Source organism: Corvus brachyrhynchos, unplaced genomic scaffold, assembly GCF_000691975.1.
Source record: "Corvus brachyrhynchos isolate BGI_N302 unplaced genomic scaffold, ASM69197v1 scaffold97, whole genome shotgun sequence".
Taxonomy (NCBI): Eukaryota; Metazoa; Chordata; class Aves; order Passeriformes; family Corvidae; genus Corvus; species Corvus brachyrhynchos.
In genome coordinates this window covers 8,493,701-8,507,792 of record NW_008239758.1, presented here as the reverse complement: position 1 = coordinate 8,507,792, position 14,092 = coordinate 8,493,701, and the positions used below count along the sequence as shown (strand labels likewise).

The 14,092-nt window shown below is 44.7% G+C and overlaps 2 long non-coding RNA genes across 5 annotated transcripts in view; one reads left to right on the top strand and one right to left on the bottom strand.

The window, feature by feature from the left end:
- Nucleotides 1–3,716: 3,716 nt before the first annotated feature.
- The window catches only part of LOC108448734, a 33,027-nt gene continuing 22,651 nt past the window's right edge, over nucleotides 3,717–14,092 (bottom strand). For 2 of the 4 annotated variants that reach the window (XR_001864732.1, XR_001864734.1), the window contains exons 2-4: nucleotides 6,836–6,910; nucleotides 6,560–6,647; nucleotides 3,717–5,326 (exon numbers count right to left, since the gene is read on the bottom strand). This is a non-coding gene — a long non-coding RNA (uncharacterized LOC108448734). Of the gene's footprint in view, nucleotides 5,327–6,559; nucleotides 6,648–6,835; nucleotides 7,173–7,462; nucleotides 8,435–14,092 lie in introns of those variants that run through there. The other 2 variants (XR_001864733.1, XR_001864731.1) reach the window with 2 other exon arrangements.
- LOC108448735 lies at nucleotides 5,280–9,826 on the top strand. Its single transcript, XR_001864735.1, has 2 exons — nucleotides 5,280–5,363; nucleotides 6,461–9,826. It is a non-coding gene; the product is annotated as an uncharacterized LOC108448735 (long non-coding RNA).

Here is a 14,092-nt window from a genome sequence, read left to right as displayed (position 1 = left end):
AAATATAAACCCGAAACAAGACCCATGAGCCAAAGAGAAATAACAAGCTGACAGTCGCCCGGCCGGTTGGAGAGGGCTGGGGGAGCATCCTTTGGGAAGGGATGCAGAAGTGCTTCGTGCTTTGATTTCTGCCTTCAGCCCTCCCGATGAAACCCTGTGTGCCTCATGGCTTGCACAGGGGTGACAGGCTGGCACAGAGGTCACCCTTGGGCTCTTAAAGCACACGAGTGTCCCCAAACTGTCTGCGATTGTCGCGTTTCTCCCTTCCTCGAGGAGGGTGAGGGGCTCCCTGCGCAGTCCCCCCCTGCCATAAGGCACAACATTATCCCGGCTGAAACTCTTAAATTTGCAGTCTGACACTTCAAAAGTTTTTTTAAAAAATTATTATTATTTCTTTTCCAGACACCAGCACTCTTTTTTTTTTTTTTTTTTTTTTTTTTCCCAGCTCCCGAGATGGGAGCTGATTTTCCCGGTGCCAAACCGCTCCTAGAGACACCCGGCAGGCGCCGAGCAGGGCTCGAAGGGAGAGACAGAGCCATTCTCCATTGGCAACCAGCGATGAAACGCACTTGAAAAGTTGCCAGGGAGAATTAGGATGGTAGCCCTATCCTGCAAAATCAGATGGTTTGCAGTGTCCCTGAGCAGCTGTTAAGCTTGTTGAGGTTTTTTTATTAGTATTAGTATTAGTATTTTCCGGCATATTTTTTTAACACCTGCGAAGTTTGTCTATGAGGATGCCACTAAAGACAGAAGTACTGAGTGCTTGACAGACTCCATAAAGTCCTTGGCATCCTTCTAGATACGTGACAGGTCCAAGGAGCGGGATGCGAGAGCCGCGGGGTGAGCGCGGCCCGGCGGAGCGCCGCTCCCTGCCCACTCCGCCTGGCACGACGGGGCGATCCCACCGCCCTGCAGCCCGGCAGAGATGCCCTCCTGGCCCCAAAACAGGGGAGAGACGGAGGGCTTGGGTGGGACCCCCCCCCCCAGCCGGTCCCTCCCGCCTCAGTCGCACACAGCATGTCCTGCGCGGCGCAAAGGGACAGAACTCTCTAGGCACGCAGAAAGCACCGATTTAATAGGGGAGGGAAAGGAGGTTTGGTGCTCCCTGCTCCTTGTTCCCCGATGAGGAGCTGGCGCTGGTAGCGGGGCTCTGCCGGGCAGCCCCCGCCCCGCTTCGCGGAGTCCCTGCCCGGCGGAGGATGCGCTGCGCTCCCGCCGGCAGCAGCAGCGTCCCTGCTCGCACCTCCAGTCTGACCTCTTCTTCCTTCTGCCTGCCAAACATCTGCAGCATCCCCCCTCCTGCCCCTTGATTCCACTTGCTGTTTCTTCTTATTGAGTTCTCCGAGTCTCTCTGCAACTTGTCATAACCTGTAATAAAATGCCCTTTTCGTTGGGAGTTAAAGTCCAGAGGGCATCAGATCCATTTCCAGCTGACAGCGGAGAAGCCAGGCAAGACAGCGGCGGGAGGATTGCTTTTGTGCGCCTCCAGGGCTTTAACTACTTCACAACGAGGCACCCCGAGGGCAGCTGGTCCCCACCCAGCCCCCCGGGTAGGGCATTGCAGCATGTCGTGGTCACCCAGCACCACACTGGGAGCAGAGCTGGGGGTCCTGGGCAGCCCCTGCCCTGGGGGAGCCTGCAGGTCCCTGCCAGGGAGGGCACTAAACAGCAGAACATCCATGGCCCAGCACGGATACGTGAATTATTCTTATTTATTCTTATTCTCATTGTCATTGTAATTCTCATTCTTATTAATTCTGACTCTTATTTTTATTCTTTATTTTTATTGCTAATATGTCTAGAGTACACTGGAAGAAAAACGACCACAATATGATACAGATATATATTCTATTATATATTATATAGTAGGCAATATCAGACACCTGCAATGAATATTTGTTCCTTTTACGTCCTCATTCTTGTGCATTGAGAGTATTGCACGACCATAAATATGAACATCTATAAGTGCTGTGTATGTATTTATGCTTCTATACATGTGTACATTAATAAACATATAACGTACACGTGTGTTTGCACACAGAGGAGGTGTATGTACATGGAGACATAAACACACATTTTCCTTGTGTTGTACTGCACAAAAAAATGTTCATCCTGCCCAGTCTGCTCCCTCCTCTGCTGACAGGGTTGTGTGTAGGACCAGAAAAGCATGTCAGAATATAAGGTGCGAGAGGCCAATAAGCCCTTAAGTGGTTACACACGATTTATTTTCCTTTAAAGCCCAAGCAAACAAATAACAAAGAGGAGGTTGGTTAAAAAACACTCCCAGCAAGGTGCTCTGTAACCCCAGCATTGCCCAGCATGTCCTGGCAAGGGGTCAGGCTGTGGGGCTGCTGCTGGGGCTGAGCCTCTGATCAAGTATTTATGGCCACTGCATCTTTGCATAACATTTACTTTGCTCTCTTTAATGGTTTTCTCCACTCCTTTCCCCGCTCCTCGCTGCAAACAGCCTCAGTCAGCCCCAGCGATGATATCAAGAAAGGTTTTTCTTTTTTTTTTATGGTCCAGCCAAAGCGAGGTCATTCTAATAATACCCAAGGTCACTGGTGGGAGCCACCGAGTCTCCCAGTCATTTTTCATTTGCTTGCAACAGTTAATGACAGTCACAGGGATGGAGCTGGGAGCTGATGGCCGTGTGATGTCACCAGCACATGCTAGGGGATTATAAGGGCAGGTACAGGGCAGGGTTGTGGATTAAAAATGATGGGAAAAAAAATCACTATTAACTGCTTCACTCCAGCAGCTTGGTGAAAAAAAAAAAAGGTACAGACAAAGGAGGGGAATTTCTTCCTCCCACCCCCCTCCAAATCAGTCCTCTAAAATGCCAGCTCAACTGCTCCATTTTTTCCTGATTTGGTGACTCAGCTGGAAAAGATCCGTGGAGTGTGTGAGAGGACACACTGCTTGCTGTACCAGCTGCTGGGCAAGAGGTTGCAAAAGCAACCTTGCAATTACCTGGGGGCGTTCCTCTCCCTTCCACCCAAATCAGAGGCCTCATCCCTTTCCTCCTTCTGCCAAGGACAAAGCCTGTAGTGCTACCAGAAGTTAGACCTAGACAAGTTTTTTGATCTGGGGAGTTTTTTGTCTGGGGAGTTTAAACTCATGTTTTCTATTCTAGCTGTCCACTTGGGAAAAAAAGAACAAAAGGGAAGCAGATCCCCTGGTTAGATCCCCCCAGTCAGGCTGCAGTGCTCTGTGGCTGGAGGAGCCCCGGGGAGGTGGGTATTCATTAAACCATGAGCACCAACTGCGAGGTTCATGCTGCAAAGTGCCCCTCACACAGCTGTGGTCACCCTCAGAGCTGCCCCTCGCCTCCAGGGAGTCACCCCAGGGGTCCCAGTCCTCACGTGTGGCCCATGGCTTAAACCTATGGGCTGAAATATTACACTCTGGAAAGCCAGGAGTGTGCACCAGCCTGCAGGGACCAGGGGAAGAAGCTACAAAATCAGCTAGATACCAAGTTTACTGATAATTTAATAAAAATAATCATATTCTGCTCCAAAAGGTGCAGAAGCAAGAATTTTTTAACCTGTAGGATAACTAACAGTTTGGACAAACTGCTCTTTCTCACTGAGAAACAAACCAAAAGAAAGAAGAATTACATATTAATCTTCACTCAGTCTCTCATCACTGAACTACTTTGTCTTAGTTATCTCATCTTTTCGTATTTATTTATGAAACATGACCTTCTCATAGTCTCTGTTTCCACATTTTTATTCTTTTCTGACATATTAACTGTATAGTGACCATCAGTTTCACGGTTTATTATTGTCAACATGTATCTTTTTAAAAAAGAATTCCATGGAGAAAATTGGATATCAGTTGAAATCTTCATCCAATGATATTTTTTTTTATTAGTTCACTGTACAAGAGCAAAACATGGCAAACCAGAACAAAACAATTATAACAGAAAAGGAGTGACTGGTTTATATGAACACCTAATTTCTAAACCTGTTTCACAGCTGCCAACCATTTATGAAACTCTCACTACTAAGGTCAGTGGACTTTGGATCGACTCCTATTTAAAGCAGGATGGATCAATGGAGTGAAGAGATGAGTTCAAACTGATGCAGCTGTCCAAAATACACTGAGATGCATAAATCCCACACTTCTGTTTTCCGTGTTTGCTATCTTCCCTTAATGCTCGTTCCTGCAAGTAACTTTCCCTGAAAATCCTGTGTCTTGTTTGGATGAGAAGGGAGAAACAGGTGCAGCTGGAGGCTGAATTTTTGAGCCAAATTGTGCTGCTCTGAACAGTCGTGGCTGCAGTCAACCCCTCTGAAGGATGCTGAGCTGTGGCAGTACGATATCAGCTCTGAGATGTGTTGTTAAGGATCTTCAGGTGTTACCTGGTGGATCCTGTCAGAATCAAAGGCTGATGGATTTATTTCTTTTCCCTGGGAGGACACAAACCCATGTGCTGCTCCTCAGATGAGGAGAACGTGGCACATTCTTCCTTTCTGCCTATTTTCCACAGAAATGCTTCACGTCCCATTTACAATTGGGCCTGACTTGATTTATCGTGGTTAATAGGATTAGAGCATCAGCCTTTCTGGAGGATATTGAAATGCAGGGGAAGAGTGGTACTGAGTTGCTGGTGTCTTTCTTCTCCTCCTGTGATGGGCAGAAGGACACACCTCCAAGCAGAGGGGATTTGTCCGGTGGGAGCAGGCAGATTATCTGTATCTAGTGAAACAAGGCGTGCATGGCAACCTTTGCCAAGGCTCAAAGCCAGAACCTACTCACTATAAAATAATTGTGTCACTACCTAACCAAGGCACTCTTCATGTTTCATTTATCTTTTGACTGTAATTGAATGGTTGAAAAGCAAAAAATGTAGACAAATTCCAGCTGTATTGAGATCTGTTTCTTTCTCTGCTACCATGGCCCATCATTAGATAGTTTCACTCTCTGTACAGAAGGTCAGAGAGTATAAATATAAATTGCATTTTGCATTACTTCTAGATGAGTGAAGCTGTCAAAGCAATAATATAAGCTTTCAGTCCCACATTCTACCACTTCTTTCCCATTTTTTGGCCAGGAGGTCATGTGCAAATTGAACGTGACAGCCCAGACGACATGTCCAACAGACTTATATTGTTAGACAGTTCTGCCATGGCACTCACCACAAATTAAACCCACGTCGGACTTGGAGCTCTTCAGGAGCTGCTAGCAGTAGCTCAGGCTTCTTGCAAAAAAGTTTATGTCCATGTCAAGCCTACACAAGAAAAACAGCAACTCTTTTGGAGGATCTTGTCGAAAAATGGAGAACACGGGGGAAAAAATCCGACAGGTAAACCTGAAAGAGCTGATCACAGTAATGCAGACTTTTAGTTCTTTGAAAGGTGGGTACATATATAGTGTGTGTATGTGTGTATTCTTCACTTCTGTCAAAACTCTCTCCTCCAGTCTATTATTAATAGGTAATATTCAGTATTTAGTGGATATTTTTGCTATCAGTATTCAAAGGAAGGGGAGCAAACTCTTAATTTTCCACCTCTTTTTATGCAAGCAAAGTTAACTTTGTGTCTGTTGATAAAACACTGTGTACAGCAGTTAATACACTGTTGATGATTTGGAAATAAATGTGTATTTATAGCATTAAAATCCACATGGGCAGCTTCCACTAGTACCTATTTGGGTAATGTAGTCTAAATTAATATGTGAAAATAGATGCTACTGATTGTTGTGTTTTATATTAACTCAGAGCACAGTTTTCTACACAGCACCAGAAGGATGAGATTGAGGTTGTTTTCTTCAGCTGGAGTCAAATCAGGTGTCAAAGTAGCTTTACAAAGTTCTTTGTGCTGCGAATAATGTTGGAGAAAAGATAATGCTGAATGACAGTGAAACAAGATCGCTCTGGGGACAGAAAACCAGATTTCCAGTCCTTTACCTTTAGGTGTCTAAAAATGCAGCACAGGTTGTGAACGACTGAAAATTCTTAGCATCTGGCAGTGTCTGCTGGCCCGTGCTAAAGAGCTGGTGGTCTTGGTCCAAATCTTGGCAGAGATGAGTTCACATTATAAATGACATTATCTGGCAAATCTTTGCAGTAGTCTGAGCAGAGAGGCCAAGAACTCACTTGGCACAGAACCTCCTGCTTTCCCTCATGGCAGAAATGATCTCCCTAGATAGCGGCTGAGTATGGATCAAGAAAATTCCCTGCCACTCTTGCCCTACCAGCTTCCCATGAAAGAACAAAGAACTTCATTTTCAAGGACTACCAGGTTTTTTCTCTCTCTTTTTTTTTCAAGGACTAAACTTAGAGTGAAGAGTTTGAGCCCCATCTGGTACAAATTGGTAGGGGCTTTGCAGGCTTCAGTAGAGCTACACTGATTTACACCAGATGATGCTATTAGAGGACTGAACTATCCAACAATAATTATAAAAAATGTCTTTGGTTATGCATGTGCAACAACTATTTATGTTTACATTGCAGAGATTTGCATGTAGCACAGTGGGGAGTATTTTATCTCTTGAAAACATTGCACCAGCATAAATAATCCACTGACATTCAAATGAGCAAAGAAATACCCACGTTTTACCACAAGATGGACCATAAAGGATGTTCTTCACGCATCTTTTTCAAGCAGATTTGTCAATAATCCTCGACTGCAAAGTTCATTCTAAAGAAAGAAAGATGGAAAAAAAAAGAAAAAGGTGAAAGTTATGTTCTGTTCCAGGTAGTTACACTACAGATTGCTCTGAACTGTGGGTCTAGGTGCAACCAGGTGATCCTGCACTCGGGAAGGAGGATGGGGGAACCAGGTGAAAATAGGACATCAAAAATGCCCCGCAAAAGACAGTACCATACCTCGTTTGACAGCATTCAAAGCAGATTTTCAGGGAATGTGGACCAGTTCAAATCCAGAGTGAATTGAAGACAAACCTATCAAAGGCAGAGATGGAGATAATCAAGTGAAAACTGGGCGACTCTGCTGAAGTACCAGCCTGGAAGAGCACAACAGAAATTACCATTGGGGTAATTACACTGGCATTTAAGCTTTCAGAATAGAAAATGCTTAGAATATGCAGTAATATGTTGTATCTTTGACTCACAAGAGGAAAGGGAGATGAAAGCACAGGTAATATTCCTTTGATGTTTGAACTGCATACTCAGGTCTCCTGCCTTGATTTCTGGGGGTTTTTTTATTTGCTAATTGTGCTTTGGTAGTGTTTCGAAGGCATTAAATTTCTCAAATTAAGGCATGCTGCCCTACTCCAGATATAGCTTTCCTCTTGAGAACAAGGGAGAAGAGTGTTGCTGGCATTTTAAGTTCAAATGCCCAGCAGAGAATTGGAAGATACACAGACATCATTTGCACAGCCTGGCTCCCCCTTTTCACCTTTGCATCTTCCTGAAAAACAGGAGATTCTCCCATTATACCCAGCAGAAGAAGACTTTTGTCCCACATGGGAGACTGCACAGCACTGAACTCACCTGGGTAGTTTGGCAAAGACTCCACTCTGTTGTCCTAAAAACCAAATTGCCTCAGTTTCCCTATCAAAGGAGTGAGAATGTGATGATGATGATCTGCCTCTTGGGAGCACTGTGAACAGTAATTTGTGGTTTTATTAGCTCTTCCAAGATGAAATATGTCACATAAATGGTCAGAGTTATTAAACTGAGCTTAATTGGCAAGGGCTTGAGGAGAATTTCTATCACAAAAAGGTGTCTTTGAACAAGTGAAGGAATTGGTGGACTTGATTGTGGCTCAAGGCTTCCCTTTTGTGTGGCAGAGCAACGCAAGTTCAGGATGGGAGAAGAGGAACCATCCCACCCATCCCACTAGGTCCTTAAAGGAGAGCTTAAAAGGATAAGATAAGGTATATGCTTGGGATGAGCGTGGGAGAGAAATCGCAATTAATTGCTGAAATAAACAGGGTGAAAGGGAGTTTCCCAAGAATCCTGGCTGCTCAAAGCAATGCAAGAACATTAAAAACCAGTCCCAGGTTCTAGCAGAGGAAATGTGACAAGGGGAACACAGGCTTAGCTGGGAGATTTGGAACATCAGTCAGGTGGGATAACCCTACTTTTGTATTTTTATGGATTTGGTTTTCTCCAAAAGCAGGGCTCTATTTTGATGGCTGGTTTGAGGGAAAACTAAGCTACTGTCATTAAAACCCAAATTGTAATCCTAGCAAATTAGCCAAACCTCCAGGCACTCTGCTCACCAGAATTTCCTTACAAGAGGAATCTGTCACTTTGTCACTACAAAATGAGGCCAAATTTTCAAAGACGTCTCTGCAATGAGACTCAGAGGTCTGGTACTAAGCCATCAGGAGATTTGCATTCACAGTTTGGGTTTCCAACATGACAATAAGAAGTTTAACTCCAAACACAACTGTATTGCACGAGTGCATTAAAAAAAAACAAAGTGAGAAAGAGCCTCTTTTCATTTTCTGGGACAAGCATGAGTAAACTAAAGTGACAACTGTGCTTTTGCTTTGCATGCAGGATTCCTTTGATTTTTTGTGAGAGACTGGGCACCCAGAAGCTGTGTTCATAGGAGCTAATCAGGAAAATAAAACTTTATTTAAGTTTAAAACCTTCTTCTGTGTTGAAATCAATGGATGTTGAGCACTGAAGTCACCTAACGGGTAAAAATACCATTCTCCTGAAACTTTTTCTGTTGATTGCAAAACTGCCTCTAGATCCTTAGAGGGGATATAGATGTTCAAGGTATTAGGAATTGTAGTGATAGGATGAGTGGTAGTGGTTTTAAGCTGAAAGAGGGTAGATTTAGATTAGCTATTAGAAAGAAATTCTTCCTCGTCAGGGTGGTGAGGCCCTGGCATAGAGAAGTTGTTTCTGCCCCTTCCCTGGAAGTGTTCAAGACCAGGTTGGATGGGGCTTGGAGCAACCTGGGATAGTGCAAAGTGTCCCCACCCGTGGCAGGAGGGTTGCAAAGAGATGACCTTTATGGTCCCTCCCAACCCAAACCATTCTAGGATTCTACGGCACCATGATTCTATGAAGATGAATCTTTCTGAGAATCTGAGTCCAGTCCTCTCTGTCAGCAGGGACAGCAAGGGTAGAGCAGGGTCACTGTTTGCTTACTGCTCAAGTGGGGGTGGCTGAGACCCTGCAGGGCACAAATATTATGCATAGGTCTGAACAGAACTGGGCAGTTTTGACGTGGTTATAGACATCTCTTCCTTAGTGGCACCAGCTCCTGCAGTCTGACAGATATATCAAGTGTGCTTCTAAATCTGCTGTTTATTTTTCACTTGATTTTGCCCTCCATCATGATTTAACCAGCTGGGCACACAGTGCTTCTCTTTCCAATTTTATCACTAACAGGTTTTGATATGGCTCCCTTTCTTCTGCATTTTATGCATTTTTAAGTTGGTAGCTGCTTTAATGACATTTGCAGCTAATGTGTCCCTCCCCTGAACCACATCCACCGCGCTGAGAGCTTTCTATAAAGCACTGGTGCCAAGGCTACAGTGTTACAGGGTTTTATCTTCTCACCCGGTCTAAAAGGGGAGTTTGGGGCAGGCCGTCACAGGGGCTGGTGTCACACACTTCAGATCACTCCTTTACGTGTACTTCCCAAATTGTCACGTTAGTGCAGCCCCAAAGAAGGGTGTGTAATCATACAGTGCCTGCTGTCCCAGTGAAAAGCTGGGCAGTCTAGAGTGGTCTGAGATCAATTTTGGAAACTGGGCTCTGCTTTCTACAAGTGCACTATGTGTCCACACTTATCTGTGTGTTTATAGATATTTCATTATTTGTTTATGTATGAATTCATTGCATGTGTTTTCATGTTGCATGATAAAATAAATTTAAAATATTTGCAAATTTATCAATCCAGAATCTTTTTTATTCTCTTCCTCTCTCCTCCACTTTACTGAATGACTAATAATCAATGCTTGAGGAACCTATTTATCATGCAGAGAAAACTTGTGTTCAAACCTTCTATTTATCTTTCTGTTTCACTCTGTGGATATCTTCACTGTGGGTTAATTTGTTTTTCTTCTGGGAGGATCTCTGCCTCAAAAGTTTTGGCCAGAATGTCACACCTAGATTGGAGAAGTCTCACAGTTTAACAGAAATAGATGTCATTTATTTTTAAGCATTTTTATTTTCCAGTAGAAGAAATACATGCACATATGGGATTCAAGCTAAAAGTCTCACGGTCTCCTCTTCCAGAAGAGTTTGTTAGAGCTGAGAGTTGGACAAGTCAGCCACAGCCTCTTCCCTCTCCCAGGAACAACCTCTATGAGGAGGCAATGCCTGGGGTGACAGGAGAAACAGCCAGCCCTCCTCAGCCAGGGAGAACTGACCCTTTAACCAATTCGCAGTCACCACTTGCTTCCCATGTCATCTCCTCCAGTACAAAATTTTATACTGTCCTTATTACGAGCCTTGATTTTTGGCATGAGTTTTTAGTTTTGTGTGTTTGTTTGTCGGGTTTGATTTGGTTTGGTTTTTTGTAGAATGAAGAGCTGCAATCCTTGGCATTATTTTCTGCAGCTCTAAGTTAAAAAACACGTATCACTTTCTTACCCCAAAGCACTCACTTTGAAGATCCCTCTTATCAGATTTGCTGTAATAAACCAGTGTTGTTCTTAGGAAGAATGCTTTCCATTTCTTGAATAAAGTAATCTCTGATGTACAGGTGAGGATGAGCAGGAACAGCCAATACTTTCAGCAACTCTTACTCATACCCATTGCAGGAGCAACTCAAAACACCAGCCCAAATTTTAATTTATGGGCAGAGGAAATGCTGAGGAAATGAGTTGAAGACGCTGATCACTGCAAGTATCTGCTCCTTTGCAGACGTTGTGTCAGCCGAGTTCTCACTCTCCTGCTTTGTCACCCATCTCAGGCTGTTTCTCTCGTGATGCCTGACACAACACAGCCAGCCAGCACCAAACGTGGCCATCCCGAACATTCACACCGTGGCTCACATCCTCCAAGGTGTTAAGGGGTCCCTTCGTGGCGCTGTGGCTCTGCAGCACCCGGCTGAGTGACAGGAGCGTGCCCAGGGCCAGGCTCACCTGGCTCTGCAGGACTCCCCCGAACAGGGGACACCAGGTGGTGCAAAGCCACTGTAGTGGATCCGGTGCCATCTGCCCTTCTGGCCATGAGCACAGAGGCTCTTGGATGTGCCAGGGAGTCCTGGCTGCCAGAGCAATCCCTCGGTGCTGCTGACAGCTTGTAGGAGGGACAGGACTGTGTCCAGATGGCCCCAGATTTTGAGGAACTACACTGAGAGATGGAAGCTGAACTCACCCCTCCCGTGTCAGTGGTGGGGGCTGAGAGTGCTTTCTTCTCCCATATTCCCCATTTCCTACTCCTGTCATCTGCCATCCCTGACAGTACCAGCACTGACATTGCCACCCCATCACCACACGGACCTGCACCGCCTGTCACCTTCCCCCCACCTCCCTTCCCAGGCCCAGCCTGGTCTGCTGTGTGCCCCTTTCTGTGTCTCCTTCCTCACCACAGCCTCCCGACTGTCTGCCCATCCCAAAAACCAAGTGACAAATCACTTTTCCCACTGTCCTGTGCCAACCCTCCAGATAACCTTTACACTGCTTTTGTTTCCATCCTTCAGCAAGGTCATACTTCTTAACCTCACTTTCCAGATGCCCATATCCTCTCTTCTTTTACATATTTCATTCTTTCGTGCTGTATCTCAGTTTCTTTTTCACCAGTGATGCCAGCTTGGATCATCTGTTTAGCCATAACTTGTACAACTGCCTCTTTTCCTCCATTGCCCCAATCCTCTCTTCGTGGCACTCCTACATGAGTGGATAGTCCCTCTTTCCTATCACTTAAGAAACGGTACTGAGGTGACAGCTTTTAAAAAAAATTGTCAAGACTGTAGCAGGTAGGTCAAATGTAGCAGAAAATCTGTCTCATAAGTTGTCCCTTAATTTAAAATGGACACTGGAATTTTTTCTTCGTTTGAAATTTACCCTGTAAACACTTTTGGACTTCAGGAGCACTTGCAGTGATGTGGATGGACACCACCTAACAAGGCACATGTTTCCACACAAAACAACCCCACAAAAGCAAACAAAACCCTCACCCAATTTACTCAGATTTGCTTTTATCTGGGATAGATTTACTGGTAGGACCAAGGAGATTGCATCTCTCTTCCCTCACTAGCAAACAAGCCATGGATTCCCAAGGGAAGAAATGCACCTCCATCTCTATAATGGTGCAATTCAGGCCCATTTATGAAGAAAACCTACTCTTTGCTGCAAAAAACAGCCCTTCTCTCTCAGTAATCTCTTTGATCTGGAAAGTATGGTTTTTTTATTCCTGACTTTTCTTTAGTCTGCCCCTGGCATACCATGAGCTCTTGCTGCCTTCCTCTTCTCACCAGTCACCTTGTCACCAGTGACCACTGATTACCACCTCAGGCAGCACCTTGAATTGTATGACAAAGTTCTGACCAGGCCAGGTGGAGTTTTTTCTAATTTATACTCCCATTATTTGACCTGGTGGCACCATGCAGCAGTTAATCATCAGCTCAGTATGCCTTGATGCTCAAATTACCTGAGCCACGTTGGTTGGAACACAGAACTTTACCTGTTTTATTATTGGGAAGTTCATGAGAGCTCCTGTGATTGATACCCTGTGTCCATCACCATTCTTGACTGAAAACATTACTGCTGAACTGGATGGAAAAGGAGAAATGACCCTAAGGCAATGCTGAGGCCACAGCCCTTCTCTGAGTGCTGGTTTTGCAGCAAAATCCACTCTGCAAAAGGCAGAAAGGGGTCATGGAATATTTCTAAATGCTGTAGAGGAAAGAGCTACCCTCTTGTTCCCAGGTTTGACTCCCAGTGAGGCACATAACCCCATTTTTCTGTGTACACACATGTATGCATACACACACCTGTGCCTGTGAGGAGAAATGTTCACATTGCAAAGATTTAAAAACCAGACACAGCGATTTCTTAGCAGGATTTAAAGGTCCAAAGCAGTACAAAAATCTCAGAATCAATCAAATAACTGCTGAAGAAAACTTTAAAAATGCTAGAGATAAGGGACACCCAAGGAAATGTTAATACTTCAATATTTAAGCCAACTTTTCTTATTGTATATAGTGCTCAAGGCACAGTCCTCCGATGCTTCCTGTGGCAAAGGAAAAATTTTGAAGAGTTGAAACTGACTGCCAGGCAGAACAAAAATAAAATGTTGCTTGTTGCACATTGCTTGGTGTGTGTGAACCTCATACCAGGCCAATGAACCCAAGGGAGGCTTGTTCTGCTCATTCTCATACTTTGTGGGGCCCACAGATGAAGATCAATTTGTGGGTCAGGAGTGGCTGTTTCAACCCCCTCCTCACTGGGAGCCTTGGGATGATGAAGCCACTTGCGTGTGCTTGGATGTCCATGCATGGAGCAAAGAGAAACCAGTTCTCCAAAGGCACCTCCAAAGGAGGACTCCTTCAGCTCTATGCCCCTGGTCAGTGAGAAAATTAGTGAATAAAACCAGAGCTGGTTTCATTTGCTGCAGGCTGGTTGACTTGACGGTCCCTGGTGAAACTATGCCCAGGATGGACCAGAGTGATACCCAGGTGGGGTCTGCAAGGGACATCATTTTAATAGAACAGATGAGAAAGGGATTAATCTCTCCTCTTGCTTCAATTTCCACTTCTTTCTTTTCGGATACATCTATTAAGAGTGAAAGATGTTCGATGCACATAGGTAGGTGCTTGGCTGGCATAAACCATCCCAGGATTTTTGAGAAATTTATGATAATTTCCAGGACCTGGCCATCAAGCTCTTTGTAAAGCATTCAAGGCAATACTTCATACAAATCTTCTTTCTAATTTAATCCAGACTAGTTGAGACTGGGCTACATTTAGATCAGTGAAAATTTGGTTGAAAAGCCATCATCAAAGTTGAGAAATAAGGGGAACAAATTACCAAATCAACAAACTTGGAGCGGGTGTCCCCTGGAGAAGGGCTGGTGAGCTTCCCTTTAAAGGCTTGTTTTGTGCAGGGGAAGGCTCTCACGTCCCATAGCACCAGTTCTGTCACAGATTAATAGTGTCTTTTCATAGCAACACCTGACCCTTTCCTCCCCTTGCCTTGATTATAC